The sequence below is a fragment of the Lethenteron reissneri genome, chromosome 19 (genome assembly GCF_015708825.2).
Source record: "Lethenteron reissneri isolate LAM-NWPU_2019-01 chromosome 19, ASM1570882v1, whole genome shotgun sequence".
In the NCBI taxonomy this organism is placed as follows: Eukaryota; Metazoa; Chordata; class Hyperoartia; order Petromyzontiformes; family Petromyzontidae; genus Lethenteron; species Lethenteron reissneri.
Genome location: NC_083797.1, coordinates 14,466,727 through 14,475,912, shown reverse-complemented (window position 1 = coordinate 14,475,912; position 9,186 = coordinate 14,466,727).

Sequence of the window (9,186 nt, the reverse complement as noted above, 5' to 3'; positions counted from 1 at the left end):
CCACCATCCGATGGCAAATGGTGTCCGTCACGATGCGATTGAAGGCAGGATTTACGCTGGGAGCTAACGTGCCCGTGCCATGTGCCCTTGCTCCCATCGCAGTTGGAAATGCCGGAGAAGGAAATGGACCAGCTGTCCCGGGAGGTGTCGACCCTGCGGGGCAATCTGGGCAGGGCACGAGCGCACTTCGCCACTCTGCGTGGCGCACTGAGCCAGAGAGATAAGAGTCTCCACGAGATGCTGCGCCAACTCAACAACAACCATGCTGAGGAGGTACTGTGGCCACCGCCAACCCCCGTCCCCTTGTTACACGGAGCGCGGCTAAAATGAAACTTAGTTTGTCAAGATTTCTCCGATCTTACATGCAAATTTCATCGAGCCCCGCCCACTGACCCTTGAGCTACACCCATCTCAAACCTTTATAACTCCCTGCCTTAGCAGCGCTCCCGCCATATATATTTTCCTGCCTCAGCAGCTCTCCCGCTATATTCTTCACCTGATGACGATTGCTTGTATTACGATCGAAACGTCGTGATATTGTTATTATTTTTATTATTTTTCTATCTACATGGCCTTACCAAAATACCCAAATAATGTGTTCTCGTTGTGAAGCTGCGTGGCACACAAGCAAAGATAACAAAACCTCAACATATTCGTCAATAACGCTGCAATGGATATTGATTTGACTTCTGTGCTGTGAAGGACCATTGCCTGAAACGTCACCTTTTAGATGCTCTGCCCTATTGAATGTATCATTATTGATTAATGAGTTGAGTTTTTATTCAGAGTGCGATCTGAACGTCAAGGAAATGGCACATTAAATCAGTGCATTCTGGGAGGTGGCTAGGTGCCCCAGCAGTCAGACATGCTGTGCCAGCATGGCTGAGATGCCAGGATCGAATGTGGGTTACAGCCGCCCAACCACAGTAATTAAACCGGGTTCTCAAGCATAGTGGTCTTGGCCTCGTTGCAAATGAGTGCACAAAGAAACCCATCTAATTATATTTTGGTTCCGTAATTAATTTTGCAAAATTCACGGTAACGAGTGGTCCATGGTTTGATTCCCAATAATGTTGAAAAAGAAAAGATAAAAGCAGATCAAACTACATTTTTGTATCATAGCATCTCCCCACAGAATGTGGGGAGGCGTTGTGAGTTATTTGTTTTGAATATTGACTCAATTTGAAGATGAACATTTGGGTGCAACGAGTTTCTTCATCATCTTATGATGAAAAACGTTTCCATGTTGTATGCATGCTTACCAATCGTTGATTGATGTATACAATGTATCATTCTAGATTTGAAGCTTTCGTGACTGCAAAGATTCATACTCTTAGGTTTTTTCGGTAAAGTCACGTAGGTAAAAAAAATAGAAATAATAATAGAAATAAAACTATAAATCACGACCTTTCGGAGGCAACACAAGTCTCCGTCATCAGGTGGGATCGTCACAGCTAGATTTACTGTATCAAGTGAGGGGGAGGGGGGAGGGGCTTATCTTAATATATGGTAACCAATGAATGTATAATAAAAGACTCCCGTCAGGCACTGCTGGTCTCCGCTTATCTTTTATTTAGGTTCTTCTCCGCACCCCCCACTGGCCTCCTCTCAGACGAGTGTCGTCTCGCGCGCGCCCCGCGCACGCTCCTTCTCGCGTGCCACGCACGCTCTCTCGCTCGCGTGCTACGCACGCTCTCTCTCGCGTGCTACGCCCGCTCTCTCTCGCGTGCTACGCCCGCTCTCTCTCGCGTGCTACGCCCGCTCTCTCTCACGTGCCCCGCACGCTCCTCCATTAGCTCCTCTATTCCCGCACTCCGCACACCGCTGGCCGACGGCGTGCTGAGGTCCTTCGGCCACGTGGCCGATGGCACGGATCTTTCCTCACCACCGAACGTGGCTCAGCCTCTTAACTTCCCCCGACTGCCCCGATCTCTTCTGGGCTCCCACTTATATACATTCCCCCCACGTGACCCTGACTCCTCCCCTTCCGGATCGTCAGATCCGGCTTTCCCATACTACCCCGCTGGCTCCGCCCCCATTCACCTCGCCTCCCATTGGAGCCGAGGTGAATGGTGGCCCCTCCCACACGCCCCGCAGACCAGGCTCCGCCCCCCAATACCCCGGGCCGTGTGATTGGACCAGAGCCCAGCAAAAACCCCATTGACGCTCGCATTACAAATGGAACGTGTTGGGGGGGGGGGTGTTGGGGGGGGGGTGTTGGGGGGGGGGGTGGGCGGGGCTAAAAGAGAACAACAGGTGCACATGTTGTTGTACGCGGTGTTGGTTGACAATCCAGTTATATTGGAGAAACCAAACGACATGTCTCGGACCGCATCCGTGAACATAAAGCAGACCTGAAACACGGTAGGACAAACACCTCAGCCGTGGTAGATCACTGTTACAATTCAGTGGGCTCACATGACATTGACTTCTCCAAGACAGAGGTTCTCTGCAAGCCATCTGGCTACCATGAGAGATTCGTTCATGAGGCGATCCACATATACAAACACAGAGACAATTTCAACTGAGAAGATGGATTCTGGCTCAGCAATCATTGGAAGGACATAATAAACCATTTCGGATCTTAACTGATTGTGTTCACGTTTATGGTGACTTTCAGACCGCATGACTCCCGTCCGCTGTGTGGGCCTTAAAAAGGTAACAAGACTTGCACCAACAATCTTTTAAAGGCTACCCGGGGTTATTTGCAGCCGCAACTGCCTGCTTAGCTCGGCACGTTCAGTAGCGCAGTACGAGAACCGCTCCGCCACCGCTGGCCTATAATAAAGATAATGAATTCTAATTGCATGGAACATAATTGCATGGATTCTTACCCTTTGTTTTTTTCGGTAAAGTCACGTAGGTAAAAAAAATGAAAACAACTAAATTAAATCACGACGTTTCGGAGGCAACACAAGCTTCCGTCTTCAGGTGGAACCGTTACCTACATGACTTTACCGAAAAAACCAAAGAGTATGAATCCTTGCAGTCACGAAAGCTTAAAATCTAGAAATAATTGCATGGAACATGTTGTTTCTGCTGCTTGGAGTTGTTCGTGATTTTCCGTTATGGGTGGGGCCATCGTCAGAAAAAATAATTAGGGAGGCAGAGTCCTTGCATTAATTGTTTACAGCTTCAATTACTGTCGTTTTAAAGCTTAGCGATTTATAACGTTCCATCATCTCAATTACACGCGGTAACTGTGAATGGGTATTGATGCTGTGGTGGATGGGAAACGTGCGTAGAGAGGACGAGAATAGGGTAAGCAACTTGAAGGTTGGGAATAGCACGTGGCAGGAAAGTCTTGTGGGAAAGATCAGGTGGTGGAGGAGGTTGAGATGGGTGGGACACGGGTGGAAGACGAGGGCCGAGCCGGGCATTGGCGTGGCACCCAGAGGTGAGCGATCATCAAGCAGTCATCCTCACTTACCTGCTTCCGCTCCTCCCCTACAACCCGTCTCTTCTCCCGAGACCAGGGCCCGGCAACCTGCGGCTCTGGAGCCACATGCAGCTCTTTAGGGACAGCTTTGTAACGTTCACTTACTCATTCACCTACTCACTCACATCACTTACCCAAATACCAATCCACTCATGAGTAAACCCACCGACTCACTCACCTGCCCACTCACCGACCCGACTCACTCAACAACCCACCCACCCAACCACTCATTCACTAAACCACTCACTCACTTACCCACCCATTCACCAACCCACCCACTCACCAAACTAGACACCTGATCACTAACTCACTCACCCACCCACTTAGTCACCCACTACCTCACCCACCCATCTTCTTCCGCACTCAGCCAGCCACCCGCTGAATCAAGTATCCACTAGCTCACTCACACACTCACCTACCCACCCACTTACTCACTCACGCACTAACTCACTCACCAAACCACTAACTGACCCACTCACCCACCCACCCATACACTCACTCACCTACCCATTCAGTCACCCCACTCACTCAACAACCCACCAACTCACCCACCCGCTCACCACCCATTCACCTACTACCCACACAATCACTCAACCACTCACTCACCGTCTCATTCACTCACCCCACTCACTCAACCCATCCACTCACTCAACAACCCATCCACTCACCCACTCACCCAAGCCCTAACTCACCCGCTCACCACCCACTCACCCACTACCCACGCAATCACTCAACCACTTACTCACCATCTCATTCACTCACCCCACTCACTCAACAACTCACCCACCCATCACTCACCACCCAATAATTCAACCACCCATTAAATCAACCATGCGATGGCCACCTTACAGCCGAGGCAGTGCAGTTTGTTGCTGTAGAACTTTGAGTGTTATCTCCTTCATCTGTAGGGGTTTTCTTCAGGTACTTCAGTTTACCGTCACGTGCAGACCACACAACAACAAAGGAACTCGAAGTTAATTCCTACAGCCTAGGGAGCCACACTGGAAAATAAAGACTTGAGTTGTTAAGAGTGATTTATTTGTTATTTATTCATTGTTACGAGACCATCCTGAGTAAAATCACCCTCAAGTCCACTGAAGGTGCCGAAGGAAGAAAGCAAAATTAAGACAGCACAAAGCAAACATTCTGTACATTGTATAATAATAATAATACACAGGGCTTCACGTCTCACTCTGTGTTGTCCAAATCCCTGCTTGGGCTGGCTTGCAGTGAAAAGTATTGCTTATGAGCATAAGGCATGAGCACTAGGGTACAAGGTAAACCTATCCATAATAAACACTACATTATTGTACCCTATATTCCTTTCACCATTATTTTATATCTAAAAAAAAGACTAACTTAGGAACGAGGTGTATGTGGCCCAGGTAGCTCAGTGGCAGAGTAAGCAGCGCTCAGAGGGGTGGTTGCCAGGGACACGGGATCTGGGGCTCGGCATCAGTAGCCACCAGAGCCGCATTTCTGTTGGCGTGGAACTCATGGTGGCGTCAGTGTGGTGTGCAGGTGCTGGTGCGCTGTATCTATGGAGGTTTGTCGTGAGGCTGTACTCATCATGGTACTCGTGAGCCATCTCCGTTCTGGACTTTGAGAGAAAGCGCGAAAGCCACTGTCATTCCTAACCACGTCCCTCTGATGCCATCGCGTAGACCGATGACGTCATCATGTGGAACGACAAAGAGGAATGATGACAAAATGGTCTACCAGTCTAATCCCAACCGAGTAATTTGCAGCTACATTTTCAAATTTGGACGATGATGCCGGCACACAATTCCCTACGCTTACGAATGATGCCACGGGACTTTTAATGTCCACTGTGAAGGGGACGAAGCGCATGTCTTGGGTAATACACACACCGCAGTTATAACCGAGGCGGACTGCAGGAATCGCCCCCTACTAGCAGACTAATGCCCCAAGACATTCTTCAAATTTGTCTATCCTGGTCTCTCAAGTTCCCTACATGGTTTGAGAGAGACCTATTGAAGCGACTCAGAAGTAGTTCTCCGGCGTCATCTTCCACGGCCGTTTCCTGACACGACACGAGGAGGCTCCGCTGCCTGGAGAGGTTCCACAAGGTTACGCTTTCCATACAGGGCCCCGGGCGCTAGGGGGAGGCTGGGGTGTCCCCAGCCCCACCAAACGTGCCTTTTCCACCCTCGCCCAAGTTCACTCTTCTTCTTAGCGGTGAATCACTGCCATGGGCACCCCCAGGGAAAGGAGCTGGATCCCGGCCTGCTGCAATAGCGGCACAACATTGGGGATATGAGCCGGCTTGGGTATTCAAGATGTGTGTGAATGTGTTTTACTATGTGGCCACCAGAGGGTGCTACTGCACGGCCAGCCGTCAGTTGACTGTACTTTGTTTCATGTGCAATTTTCTCCGTATTTTTACTCGATTACTCATGTCCCCTCAAGCGCCCTAAGATCTCGGGATGCAGATCTTCTCTCTGTATTCCCAGGTCGAGGTTTTAGTTTATGGGTGACCGAGCTTTTTACGGTGCTATGGAATGCTCTTCCACGAGGTATCAACATTGGGGATATGAGCCGGCGTTAAACCCGATTTATACGCTTCCACTTATTAATTTTTTTGTTCATTTAGCAAATAATTTTTGAAATGAATTTATATTATTTTTATGCTGAGTGTCTGCTGCTGCTGTGTCCTATACAGCAATTTAAGATCCTTGATGAAAAGCGCGACATAAATGTAATTATTATTATAAAGTATGAATACTCTTCTTGGTTCTTTCGGTAAAGTCACGTACAATTGAAATAATAAAATAATAAAAATAAAACATAATAAAATAATTCTCACGACATTTCAGCCACAACGCAAGTAGCCGTCCTCAGGTGGAGAACAGGTCTGTCGAGGAGACAGAGTCTGAATGACAAGCCCCAGGCTTGGAGCGACTATTTAAATGCAGATATGCATTTATGGGAAATGCATATCTGCATTTCCCATAAATATGCTAAATTCCTCTTGACCGAGAAGATGGATTCTGGCTCAGCAATCATTGGAAGGACGTAATAAACCATTTCGGATCTTAACTGATTGTGTTCACGTTTACGGTGACTTTCAAACCACGTTCCACTCACTGGCATTGACTATATATCGTGTATTCTCCGCAGGGAATGGATTCTTTGCTCCGCTGCAAGTCTCCACCAACTACTCTCCCATTGACATATTTCGTTGCTTCCTCTTAGTATCTTTCACACGACGGTCAATGGTACAGTGTATAATAATAAATAGTATAAAATTGTAATGCTTAATACAATGTACAAAGTAATATATAGTGTCGTAATTGTATAGTGAATATACAGCAATGTGATATACATTAGGGTGGGTAGAATAATACATAGTGTAATATTACAATGTATAAGGTATAGGGTGGTGTATAGCAATACAGTATATAATGTAATGTTGGGTTTGTCTATGGCAGTATATAGTACGGTGTAGACTCGTGTGATGTAAGAGAATAAAGTTTAGATGGTAGCATATTATATTTTTTGCGACATAGAATTGTAATGTATTACTTACTGTTAGTAACTCAGCTTATTGTAGAGTATATTTAGTATACTGATCATACTATGTAGTTTATACTTTAGTTGTTTACGTGGTGGTTTAGTTACTGCAGCTACATACTATTAACACTCCTTCCCTTTATTAATGCTACCCCTATCCCCTCCCTTTGATGCTGCTAATCCTGCATAATGCACGGGCATAATGACTTTAAACCCCTCGCCAAACCTCCTACGCATTTCACAAGTAGTACTAATCGCATATCTGCATTTCCCATAAATATGCTAAATTCCTCTTGATATGCAAATTATTTTGTCAAGGCGCTCTTCGCCCCTCCATCCCAGCTTAAATAGTCGCTCCAAGCCTGGGGCTTGTCATTCAGACTCTGTCTCCTCGACAGACCTGTTCTCCACCTGAGGACGGCTACTTGCATTGTGGCCGAAACGTCGTGAGAATTATTTTATTATGATTTATTTTTATTATTTTATTATTTCAATTCTACGTGACTTTACCGAAAGAAACAAGAAAATGAATCCCTGCAGTCACGAAAGCTTTAAATCGAAAAGTATGAATACTGTTTGTTACCTTTGCCAATTCACGTCTGAATTTACGGCCTCTCCCACGCTCTATTGGTTACTGGGAGTTGTTTGACCATACTTCATAACGCTAGTATCAACTCAATTTACCCGTATTCTTAGGTTTTTTCGGTAAAGTCACGTAGGTAAAACATCAAAATTAATGAAAATAAAATAAAAAATCACGACGTTTCGGAGGCAACACAAGTCTCCGTCATCAGGTGGGACCGTCACAGCCGAATTAGCTGCATCAAGTGAGGCAATGATTCAAGATGTAATCCCTTATAAGCAAGTTGAAGGGGGGAGGAGAGGGGGGGGAGCTCCTCAGAATGTTAGTACAACTCATCGGGAGGGGGGGGGGCGGGGCCAAAAAATTGAACGACGGCTTGGACGCGGTTGCTGCTGCACACGCCAACACAATGGACAGAGAGGGGGAGGGGAGGTCTGATACACATGATAGACAAAAGAACTAAAATGCCCATGTTTATACCAATGCTGGCTGAACAATGAAGAGGGTACTGTTACAAAAACAACTGGGGATGTTAACACTCGGTAAAGTAAAGTAAAATAGTGCCTGTCAAATAAGATGGTCCAAAAAAGTGTAATTAAGTCTTTTTTGCGTGGTTAATAACATCTTTCCAATGATTACTAAGTTTGTACCCATCATCACGGTTGAAATAATGTCTGTGTTTGTACCGTGATGATGGGTACAAACTTAGTAATCATTGGAAAGATCTTCTTGGTTCTTTCGGTAAAGTCACGTAGAAGGGAAGTAATAAAATAATAAAAATAAAACATCATAAAATAATTCTCACGACGTTTCGGCCACAACGCAAGCAGCCGTCCTCAGGTGAAAACCAGGTCCGTCGAGGCGACAGAGTCTGAATGAAACAGCACACGAGCTTGGAGCATATATATAAGCTGGGCGCATTGACAAAGGAATTTGCATATCAAGAGGAATTTAGCATATTTATGGGAAATGCAGGAATGTGATTAGTACTGCATATGCATGTCCATTATGCAGGATTAACAGCATCAAAGGGAGCTACAGTTGATGCTGTTAATCCTGCATAATGCACATGCATATGCTAATCACATTCCCATAAATATGCTAAATTCCTCTTGATATGCAAATTCCTTTGTCAATGCGCCCAGCTTATATATATGCTCCAAGCTCGTGTGCTGTTTCATTCAGACTCTGTCGCCTCGACGGACCTGGTTTTCACCTGAGGACGGCTGCTTGCGTTGTGGCCGAAACGTCGTGAGAATTATTTTATTATGTTTTATTTTTATTATTTTATTACTTCCCTTCTACGTGACTTTACCGAAAGAACCAAGAAGATCTTTCCAATGATTACTAAGTTTGTACCCATCATCACGGTACAAACACAGACATTATTTCAACCGTGATGATGGGTACAAACTTAGTAATCATTGGAAAGATGTTATCAACCACGCAAAAAAGACTTAATTACACTTTTTTGGACCATCTTATTTGACAGGCACTATTTTACTTTACTTTACCGAGTGTTAACATCCCCAGTTGTTTTTGTAACAGTACCCTCTTCATTGTTCAGCCAGCATTGGTATAAACATGGGCATTTTAGTTCTTTTGTCTATCATGTGTATCAGACCTCCCC